General features: G+C 48.3%; 1 protein-coding gene across 1 annotated transcript in view; it reads left to right on the top strand.

Annotated features, from left to right (window-relative positions):
- Positions 1 to 343: 343 nt before the first annotated feature.
- DTX2 (deltex 2, E3 ubiquitin ligase) overlaps positions 344 to 11,139 on the top strand; it is a 46,158-nt gene continuing 35,362 nt past the window's right edge. The window contains exons 1-2 of the mRNA XM_006859678.1: positions 344 to 499; positions 11,124 to 11,131. The gene's annotated coding sequence lies outside the window, so the exon portion shown is untranslated. The remainder of the gene's footprint in view (positions 500 to 11,123; positions 11,132 to 11,139) is intronic.

The following is an 11,139-nucleotide window of genomic DNA, read 5'->3' as shown; positions in this document are numbered from 1 at the left end:
TGGACTGCTAACCACAAGGTTGATGGTTCAAATCCACCAGACGCACCTTGGAAACAGTATAGAAACACTGTGAGTCGGAATCGACTCAACGGCCCAAAACAAGCTGCAAGGGCTTGGGTGTATACAATTGTGGGTTGTTGGAAATGATCCCCTTGACGCTTGAGTGGGTGGAGGAAGACTAGGGTACCTGAGCCTCTGCCTAGGCTGAGTTGGAAAATAAATCCCCTGCTCTGCCTCCTCTCCCAGCTCCAGGTTGCAAAGCAGGTGGCCATCCGTGCTTCACTAACTGCTATTTCTCAATTGAAAATGGGATCTCTTCTTTCTTGTTGGCAAAGGTGCCTTGGAATTTGTGTCGCTGGCTCAGCAAGCCTTTCCGATTTGCCTGGTTTGGGTTGTTTGCGTTTTATATCAAGATGGGAACACAAACAAGTTATTCCTGCTAACAGTCTGGTATCTCATCAAGAGGGGACAGAGTGTGCCAGCTCTCCAGAGAGAAAAGGTGAGCGTCACGGTGGCTTTATGTTGCCCAGTTCTCCATTTGGCTTTCAATAGAGAAGGTAGGGCCTGGGACCTGGGGTGGGGGTGAGGGGTGGGTGATAGCGGGCTCCCGGATGAAAGTGAGCCCTGGGAGTTGATTGTTGATTGCCAGCTGTCTCTGATAAATTAAAGTGGCTGCTTGCCCGTTGCAACTCCTGTTTGACCAGTCTTAGAGGAGGATGGTTTCCACCTTAAGCCGTGTTTTATGGGATGAAGAACACAAGGCATGATTTCTGTATTTGAACTGGATTTTTTTTTTTTTCTTTTGTCACATGACCTTTCCTTTACTGGGTTGCTCTTTTCTGTCAAGTGCTGAGGGTGTAAGGATGGAAGATAAGTTCTCTGCCTTCTGGTTGCTTATTGTTGAATGGCAAAGACAGGCGCAGCAGTCAGCCCCCAAGATGTTGTCGTTGGTGTGATGGATACCGGCTGAGGTGTGGGGGGTGAAGCTCGGGGCAGAGGCCTCAGATTGATCCAGAACCATCGGGAAGGCTGACTGTAGCGATGCTAGCTGAGCTGAGTTGAGAAGGAGCGGCAGGACTTTGGTAGTGTGGAAAAGTAGCCAGGCCCTGCTTCATAATGTGCAAGTCTTAAAACTCAGAGGCACTGGGAGTAGTTTTGTGTGGCTGGAGAGACAAAGGGTAGGTGCAGGCTAGAGGAGGCTGGAAAGGTAGGCACGTGGCTAAGCGTTGAGGGTTTTGTGGGCCAGGTCCACAAAATTGAGCAGTTTTCCATGAAAAGACTGCTTGTTTAGGAAGCATGGCATGGGTTGGGCTGGCTTATTCTTTGCTTTTAGCCCTTGTAGTTCATATCGCTCTTCTCTTACCCATGATGTTTGATCATCTATGCTCCTTACGTCGTGCCTACTTCTGGGAGTGGGAGGTAGACATGAGCCTCTGTTATCAGCTTGTGCAGTCAAGTTGAAGAGATAGAGGGAACGCACAGCCCTCTGTCTGTCCTGTGCAAGTGATCAAGTGATTGGGAGGCGGGGGTGATTTTCTCTTGTGCAGATCAAGGCGCTGTTGACATGAGGCCTTGACAGTACCAGGAAGCAGAGGAGATTCTAGAGAGAGAGAGACATGGGAGTGAGGGAACTCTGAGTGCTTATGAGAGGAGAAAGTTATCCTTAAATGCTTTTGGAGGGGTTGGGGAGGGGAGATGTGGATGAGAGGGGGCGTTGAAAGGAAGTGCTCTCATAAGCACAAGGAGGCTTCAGAAAGTTCTTGGGGAGCTGGAATAGAAAGATAATGGATTTTTTCCATGAGCTTTTTGAAGCCCCTTCATATAGGTGGGATCAGGAGGGATCAAACTGGGATGAGCTTTAAATGTCAACAGCTAAGGAGTTTTGACGGTGTTAGGAGACAGTCTTGGCACTGGTATCTGCAGGAGATGTGGGAGTTGTTGGAGATGCCAGTTAGGAGGATGTGCTTACCCTGGTGAAAGGCATGAAGATAGCAATCATATGCTAGCAGGGTGGCTGAAGGGGGATGTGAGGAGGCCTTAGGTTGTAGAGAAGATTGAGGAGGAGCAGGAATCACAGATTTTTCTCTGAGTGGCTTGAGGCAGGATGGATCCCAGGAACCTAGAAAACAAAAAAAGAATTAAAAAGGAAGATGAGTTTGGCTTCAAGACATGTCGAAGGCTCTTCAGAGTCCCATAGGAAATGGGGCCCTGCGCTTGGGAGAAAAGTAATTCATTTGTTCCACGACTGTGTACTGAAGTTCTTTGTGCCAGGGCTTGTAAGTTGGTACTAGCGTTCATCTCCCTTGTGTTTGTTTCAAATTTTAACTGTAGACAGTGAGAGTTAAATTCATATAGGCTTATCAGCATCCATTCTTGTCCTGCTTTCATTTTGTTGTTAAGTGCAGTCGAGTTGGTTCTGACCCACAGTGACCCTGTATAGGATTTCTGAGGAACCACTGGTAAGCTTGAGCTGCTGACCTTCCGGTTCAAACGACTTTGCAGTCTGGCGCTAAACCCACAGCGCCTCACAAGGACTTCATTTAGTTAGCACTTTAGTTGTAAAAAAAAGTGTGTGACACCCAGCGCATAGCCCAACCCTCTGCTTTCTGACATGTTGGTGGTTGTGACTCATAGTGACCCTATAGACAGAGTAGAAATGCCCTGAGGATCTCTGAGGCTGTGAATCTTCATATGAGTAGACTGCTTCAGCTTTCTCCTGAGTTTGGTATATGTATAGCACAACATTCGCCAATTCATTTAATAAGTCACAAGCCAGGAGAAAGATGAGGCTGTCTGTTTCCTGTAAAGGTTTCCAGCATTGGAAACCCTACATACAGGGTCACTGTGAGTCGGAATTGACTCCATGGCATTAGATGGAGTGGACTTTAATGCTACGGCAATTTGCCCTTGCTTTGAACTGGGTGAGTTAGACAAACCAACTCCTACTGGCAACAAATTCTGTATCACCTCCATCTTCGCTTGCTGTACACTTGATCTTACCTGAAGGCTAACTAGGCCCCACATAAACCTGTTCCCACTGATCTACCAATCTTAGCGGAATGAATCTTGTTTGTAAGCCTTGGAATTACCTGTAATTTTGTTAACCTCGTAAGCACCTACGATCCAGCAACCCTAAAGAAAAGCTAGGATCTTGAGACAGGTATCCCTGTCTCATCCTGAGGTAGCTGTACCATTTTGCCACCTCTACATGTCTGATATTGTTCAGATTTCTTCCGTATTGTATGTCATCATGCCATGTGGCTCATTATGTGACTACTGAGTAATACTGTCCATTGCTGTGAATGCACCACTTTCACTCATCTGATTTACCATTGGCAGGAATTCATTTCGGTCCAGGTTTTTGTGCGCATACTGCTCTGGTCAGTTTTGTATAGGTCTCCTGTAGTACAAGAGTTTTACTGAGTGTAAACTCAGGGACGGCACTGCTGAGTCATGTGGGGAAATCAGTGTTTAGCGTGAGATATTGCTGATCTGTTTTCAATCTTTAGAAGGAACTTGCAGTTGCTCCATCCCCTTACTATTGATAATTTGTTATTTATGCCAGTCCAGTGAGTATGACATCAAATCTTTGGGATCCTGATTTCCATGCTCCTGAATGCTGATGTTGAATGCTTCTTCTTGTGTTTACTAGCCATATGTATTTTCTGTGAAATTTTCATGTTTTTGTCAATTTTTTCTGAGATTCTTTGTGCTTCTTAGGAACATTGATTTGTAGGAATGTTTTATAGGGTCTTGATTTTAACCCTTTGTGTGTCGCAACTAGGAAGGGACTTCAGAAAGTCTGGAATTTTTTCCCCCGAACTTTCTGAAGACCCTTGGTATGTTCTATCTACTTGTAACCTGTCTTTTTATTTTTAAAGGGAGTTGTGATGAGAAACTGTCCTTAATCTTGGCAGAGTAAGATGTGCTTTCCCCATTATAGTTAGTGGTTCACGTCTTGTTTAAAAACATCCTTTCCAGAACATAATCTATGCCTTGAAGGAGCTTTGCTCTAGTGTGGGGGCCAGACACGCAGACAGCACATGGGCATTGAAGGTTACAAGTGGCCAATTTTCCCTTGACGAGGAGCCAGAGTAGGAAAGTTTTACAGGGTTGGGAATGAAGAGAAGAGTTAGGTGCACAGGTGAGGGTGGGCATTCCTCTGGCTTGTGAAGGGCAGTTGGGGGCACTGCCTGGAACTCCATATGGCTGGAGCAGAGGTGTGAGGGCCTGAGGCATGAAGAAAGATTTTGGATCAGCAAGGAGGGAGGTTCTGGAAGCCACGGGAAGAGATGAAAAGGCCCAGGGGAAGATGGAGGAGAGGTAGACCACAGCCTTATTTCCTGATGCCTGGCGTGGTTTGAGATGCAGTTAGGATTCCTGGGAGTGGCTCTGACGACACACTACCTGCTGTAGTCAGGACACTTGATCTTCAGGTATTGGGCAAAGGCTGGTGGTACATCTGCAGTTGTTGTTGTTGAGTACCTGGAGTCGGTTCCGACTCACAGTGACGCTGCACAGGGTTACCAAGGCTGTAAATCTTTACAGGAGCAGAAAGCCTCATCTTTCTCCCGCGGAACCACTGGTAGTTTCGAACTGCTGACCTTGAGGTTGGCAGCCTGATATGTAACCACTACGCTACCAGAGGACAGGGCCTATCATTGGTGAGGCTGGCCAGAGGCATAAGTGCTCTCCTGCGTTTTTGATAGAGCAATGAGTTCAGGGGAAGTGTCTCATCTCTCAGACAGTGGGAGCCATGTTAGATGTTGGGAAGGCAGCAGGGCAGGGCCAGATCCAGCCCTCTGGTTTTGTTAGTATGCTCTATTGGAACACAGCCACGCCATGAGTTCATTCATTGTCAGTGGCTGCTTCCTTGCCACATTGGCAGAGCTTAGTCATGGGGCAGGCGGTGCATGGTTGGCAGAGCCTAAGATTTTTACTTTTAGGCTCTTTACGTGAAAAGTTTGCCAACTTCTACAATTTGGAATGGAGTCCTGGGTTAATGCGCTGGACTGCAAGGTCAGTTTGAACCTCAAGGCCGGCAGTTCAAGCTCACCAGCTGCTTTTCGGAAACCCTGTACAGGGTCACTATGAGTCGGAACCAACTTGACGGCACTTCACAACTGAGAGCGTTGGTGACTGGTGACTTAGCGAGAACAGAGCAGCCACTGCTCCGGTTTGGCCAGTTTCTGTTGGTTGGATAATGGGTCGAATCTAGGCCTATCTTCTGTGTTTCCAAGAGAAGTTGGAAATCTGGATTTGTTTTTTTAAATGGAGGCTATATCCATATTGAAACATTGACTTAAGTAAGGACCCTCATAGGCTAAACAGAACGTGCCTGCAGGCCAGCATGTGGAACTGGACCCCTTCTGCATTGATGAGGAGCACCGGGATGGATTCACTTAGTACTTGTGCACGCTCAAGCCGGTCGATCAGCTTCTTTTGCCTCATTTGGAGATAAAAATAGGTGTAATGTCCTATAAAATGGGTGTGCTGTCTACTTCCCAGGACTGCGAGGATTAACTGAGAACTGACAAAGCTCTTCTCAGGGTGCTGGTGCATGGTGGGCTCTCGGCTCACGGTCATCCCGCAGCTACCCTGCCCACCTCTCACTTTCCAGCCTGGTTAGGGGGTTATGGGAATCAGGAGGAGGACAGGGAGTAGGCCCCTTGGAGCTCCTATACTCCTGACTCTGCGGTGCTGGGGTTTAAGCTGCTCTGGGGCTTGACGGCTGAAATAGAGGGACAGTTGGGAGTTCTGGGACGCTGGGCAACCAGCAGAGCTGGGATTCAAGATGGGCAGTGGGGTTACTGCCTGTGCCCATGGCTGCTGCCCTGTAGACTGGGGAGGACCGTGGAAATGAGGGATGCACTGCTGGTCTGGGAGGACTTGGAATCCAAGGCTGAGAGCCTGGAGACTTAACGGCTGCTAAGAAGAGGAGCTCAACAGCCCCGGAGAATGGGGTGGCCAGCTTCCGCTGCAGCCGCCAGGTCCCAGATGACCCACAGTGCCCTTCTCACTGCAGGAGTTGGTGACTCCAGGGCACTTGAGTAGAGGGGAGGAACAGCAGCAACCTTCCCCCTCCACCCCGCTCCCTCTTGGTCCCCTCTGGCCGCTTGTAGGCCCTTGGAAAGACTCCCTCACAGTTCGCTTGGTCATCTCTTGCATGAAGAGCTGCAATGGTGGCCCCAGCCATGGGGATGGGACTGGCCAGAGGTCATCTAGAGAGCTGGCTGCCTCAGCTGTGGGCTGGGAACCACACGAGGGAGGAAACTCAGGCTAATGCGCAAACTTGACAGATAGGCAGATAGTAGATCTTTTCCCGTTATCTTTAATGTGAAATGTTGGCTAACGAACCAACTCATAGCCAAGTCATAGCGATCCTGGGTAGGGTTTCTGAGGAGTGGCTGGTGAGTTTGAACTGTCGACCTAGAGGCCCAGTGTTGATCCTACAGTGCCACCCCAGGACTCCAGTCGGTAAGTGAGGAGTTGGCAAATCTCAATACCTGCCGCTGCTTCCAGCCCCCATTTTGGCCCCTGAGTAGACCGAGAACCAGGCCTCAGCCCTCTGAGGAGGCGTGACTGCTTAGGACCCTCTTACTGAGGCAGCAGTGCGTTGTTGGTGCTGTCGGTGGACTCGCAGCTTGCTGGGCCCCTGCTCAGCTGCCCCGTCCTGAAGGATCTAACAGTAGAGGCTTTGCCACTTCCTTTCCAGCTGTCTGGTGTGTAAGGGGTGCTTCCTGGATTGATCTCTCTTCATTTTAGACACCGTATAAACCAGGTAGCCTGACATGAATGATTTTAAAAGACGAAGCCCCACAGGCACCTGGATGGTCTGTGTAAGCATTTTCTTGAAACTCAGGGACGGGGTCACGTGTGGTACCACGATACTTTGACAGACCTGGCCGAAGTCCCACCAGGCCGTAGCAGTCGTTTGAAGCAATGATAGTAAGAAGTCACGGTTGTGGCTTGATTTACATTCATGGCATTTTAAAAAGAGATTGTTTTGTGATAACAGAAGTCATGTTTTCTTCTGTGAAACATGAAAAATTCAGATACAAATAAGGTTATGGAACCAAGTCTTTAGTTTCAGTCAAATTCATCTGTGTGTTCTCTGCATTTATTGTACGTAGCTGAAATAATGCAGTGGCAAATATCTGTTGTTTTTCTAGACTCTCCTTTAAAGATAGGTTCATAACTGCTAGGTCAATGGAAGTGAACATTTTTAAACTTCTTAATAGATATTACCAAATTCTCTTCCAGAAAGGCTTTTTCCTTCCCAGTATTATGACGTCTCTGTATAATTGAGTTCGTTATGATAATTTGGTAAGCAAAAAATACTCATTCCTCTTACCTTTAAAAAAAAAAAGGTTCTTATATGTGGAACTTTGTTAATACATTTGTGCACCGAAGCTGACTTTCCCAGGCCTCTGGGGGCATCCTGACAGCCCCTGTGACCGGGGCACCAGAAGTCGTCTTGGCAGGTCATACTGTAGTTACTGGTCTGTACATGATATCAGCTGACATGTGACACTGTGGAGTGGGGCGTGGCAGGCCCGGGCATCTCGGAATGGATCAGAAAGAGAGGCAGTTGAGGACAGGAGACTGGAAGACTGAGGTGGGTTGGATATGGCCAACTCAGCCCATCAAGAGGCCCAGAGGGAACGAGTGACGTGCCTAGATGGATTTGTGGAATTGGTGCCGGAGTTGACTCCAGAAGTCACCTGGCCTCCCTGCTCCCCAGAACTCTCCCACTCTGCAAAGCCTCTTGCAGACAAGTAGGATTGGAGACCCCCCTCTGTGTCAGGAAGAGCACCCACACCCTTCTGTATTTTGCACATTTTGGAAGAGGGTCCTGCAACTTATAAAAGATAAGAAGACCAAAAAAAAAAAAAAAAAGATTAGAAGACCACTTAGGCCAAAATCCCAGGGTCAGCGGGCACATGGGAGACGCGGCAGAGGCTTCGTTCACCAGGTACCCTATGTTCGTGCAGTGCTCAGTGTCCCTGGGGAGGGGTCCCACAGGCGCTTCGCAGGTCCTGGCAGAGGGAGGCAGAGGGGACAAGGTAGGCTGTGAAGGGTTATAGGTGCCTTTGTGGCGCAGTGGGTTAAGCACTTTCCTGCTAACCACAAGGCCAGTAGTTCAAACCCACCAGTCACTCCACAGGAGAAAGATGAGGCTGTCTGCTCCCGTGAAGACTGAAGTCCTGGAAACCGTATCGAGCAGTTCCCTCCTGTCGCTATCACTTGGAATCAACTCAGTGGCAGTTGGTTTTCATGGATTTGGGTGTCTTACCAGTTGGTGATTGTAAATGGTTTGCCACCACCTCTGAGGCTCAGCACCAACTTAAAATCGGGCTCATCATCCAGAGGCCACCAGCTGTAGCGGGATCCGTTTGGGTGAGCTTGGGCACTGGAGGCTGGCAATTCCTAGGAGTCTTCTGCCAGCTGAGACCTCATTCCTCTGAGGAGAGAAAGGTTCTGGCATAGGTGAAAACGCTCAGCATTGATCTCGGGCCTGAGAACCACGGTGCTTGTTACCTGGTCTGCACCTGAATAGGTTGAGAGGACCCCGGGGACAGCTGGCCACAGGTGATGACTTCTTATTTTAGTTCCTTGGTCTGATCATAAGTGACTTGACGGTTGTAGAACCTATAAAAGCAGTGCTACCCGTAACCCCATATCCCGTTACCATTTCAGTGTCCTTTTAGCTTTGTGATCTCCTGTGACATGAGGCTGAAAGAACATGGGCTTTTTGATGTTTTGTCAGACTGCTGCCTGACCTCAGGCAAATACTTGGTATTTTAGGGCCTTCGTTCCCTCAGTTGTAAAACAGGAATGTTGCTGTATGCTGTCCAATCAGTTCTGACTCATCGCGACCCTTACATACGGTTTCTTAGGCTTTAAATCTTGATGGGAGCAGAAAGCTTTATCTTTCTCCTGTGGAGCAGCCAGTAGATTTGAACTGCTGACCTTGCCATTGACAGCCTAATACATAACCCAGTGTGCCTCTAGAGTTCCAAAACAGGGATGATAGCCCCAACCTTTCAGGGCGGTCGTGAAGGGTTGAGCGGTGGCTGGCAAAAGCATCCAGTAGAGTGCCTGCTTCTCAGTAAAGGGAACACCCCAGTATAGTTCCACACTCACGTAACTTCTCCTCAGCATGGTCCTCCTCTGTGTCAGCATTTTGATTTTGTCATTACAGGCCACATGGGACTTCTTTACGCTTTGCATTCCTGTATTACAAGGTGTTTACGTTGCCTCCAACTGAGACTTCCCTCAGCCAGTAGTAACAATTAATAAAAGGTTATTGTGATAAAATACATATAACTAAACACCTACTACTTTAACCTTTAAAAACATTTTATTGTGGTAAAACAAAACGTGCGATTTTACCCACTTTTAATAAGTGTGATTTGGGCCCCCTCAAGTACATCATAGACTGTGTATGTCATTTCGTCCATTCCAAGAGTTTTTTGTCCCACCCAGCAGGAACTCCTATGCTCTTAAGCAGCAGCTCCCAGCCCCTGGTGGTAACTCTGCATTTACCTGTTCTAGATGCTTCAGGATCATACAATATTTGTCCTTTTGTGCCTAACTTAACTTGGCACAGTATTTTCAAGGTTCACTCATGTCGTAGCATGTATCAGAACTTCATTTCTCTTTATGGTTGGATAATATTCCATGTTATTGCGCAGACCACAGTATCTTTGCCCCACACTGTGTTTATGCATTCATGCGATGGTGAACACTCCAGTTGTCTCCACCTTTTGGCTCTTGTGAACAGTGCTGCAGTGAACATTGGTGTGGAAGGTTCTGGTTGGGTCTCTGCTTCCAAGCCTGGGGTAGAGTGGAACTGCTGGCGTATGTGCTTCTTCTGTGTCGAGCTCTTTGAGAACCCCCACACTGTTTCCCACAGCTGCTGTGCCATGGTTTGTACCCCCTCCCTCCCAGCAGGGCACCTGTGTTTCAGTTTTGCCACATCCTTCCCAACACTTATTGCTTTCAGGTTTCTGACAATAGCCATCCTAGTGTGTGCGAAGTGGCATTTCATTGTGGTTTTGTGATGTGCATCTCCAAACCATGAGTCCCAATGGACTGCAGGGCCTGAGATTAGTGATGAGGCGCCCTGTGGCACAGTGATTAAGCACTGAACTGGGAACTGAGAAGTGGGTGGTTCAAACCCACCCGTTATTCCATGGGAGAAGACCTGGTGACCTTCTGTAAAGGTGACAGCTTAGGAAACACCCTTAGAAGCAGTTGTCCTCTGTCCTTACAGGTTCATACCACAAGACTAGCAACAAGCTTTTCCATAATTTCAGATGGAAAATACCCACGTAGCCTCATGTTTGTTTTTGACGACTTGATGTGGCTAGACATAGCATACTGAGAGTGTAGGACTGGGTCTGAATGGGGACAGCGGATCATCTCTGGGTCCCCAGGACCCCAACAGGGCTTGGTCTGCATCCCTGTAAAAGCTGTAGCTGAGGTTCTTAGCTGTGCTTCTGCAGCTGTTCTGCGAGCGGATCCATCTACGGTTGTATGGACGTGTTGTAACTCTCCACGTGTGCTGGTCATGTAGGAGGCCCCACCTGCCTGTAGGATGAATGGCAGCTGCAGCAGCCTTCAAGTCTGGGCTCGGGAGTAATTGGCTTTGAAACCAGCCCTGTGATTTGTACCTGGATGTGGTTAGAGAGATTGCTAATTGCTGGCGCTGAGCTGAGCTGTCCAGCCATCCCAGGGGCATCCCAGGTCTAATCCTCTGCGGCTGGGTCTGACGGTACAGGCCTGGCACCATGGTGTTTACTGCAGGCCTGACTCATGTGCTAGCTTCTCATGCTGTGTGCAGTCCAGGACCACGCTTTACCACTGTTCCATAGTGTGAAGGGCGAAGGAAAAGAAGGAGAGACCAAGATTTTTTGAATGTCTGCCATACGCCTGGCGCTGTGTTGCGCCGAGTGCTTTCTATATGTTGTTAAATACGTGCATTCGGTTCTGACTCATAGCGTCTCTTAATTCCCATGAAAACAGTTTAGGAGAGATGTTGCTACCTCCTCCCTTCTTTCTTTTTGTCTTTTTAAATGGAAGAACGCAGACCTGGAGTGCTAAGTTATGCCAGCAAGATGACCCGGTGAGTAA

The sequence above is a fragment of the Chrysochloris asiatica genome, unplaced genomic scaffold, assembly GCF_000296735.1.
Source record: "Chrysochloris asiatica unplaced genomic scaffold, ChrAsi1.0 scaffold00034, whole genome shotgun sequence".
Classification (NCBI taxonomy): domain Eukaryota; kingdom Metazoa; phylum Chordata; class Mammalia; order Afrosoricida; family Chrysochloridae; genus Chrysochloris; species Chrysochloris asiatica.
This window is presented reverse-complemented; position numbering and strand designations above follow the sequence as displayed.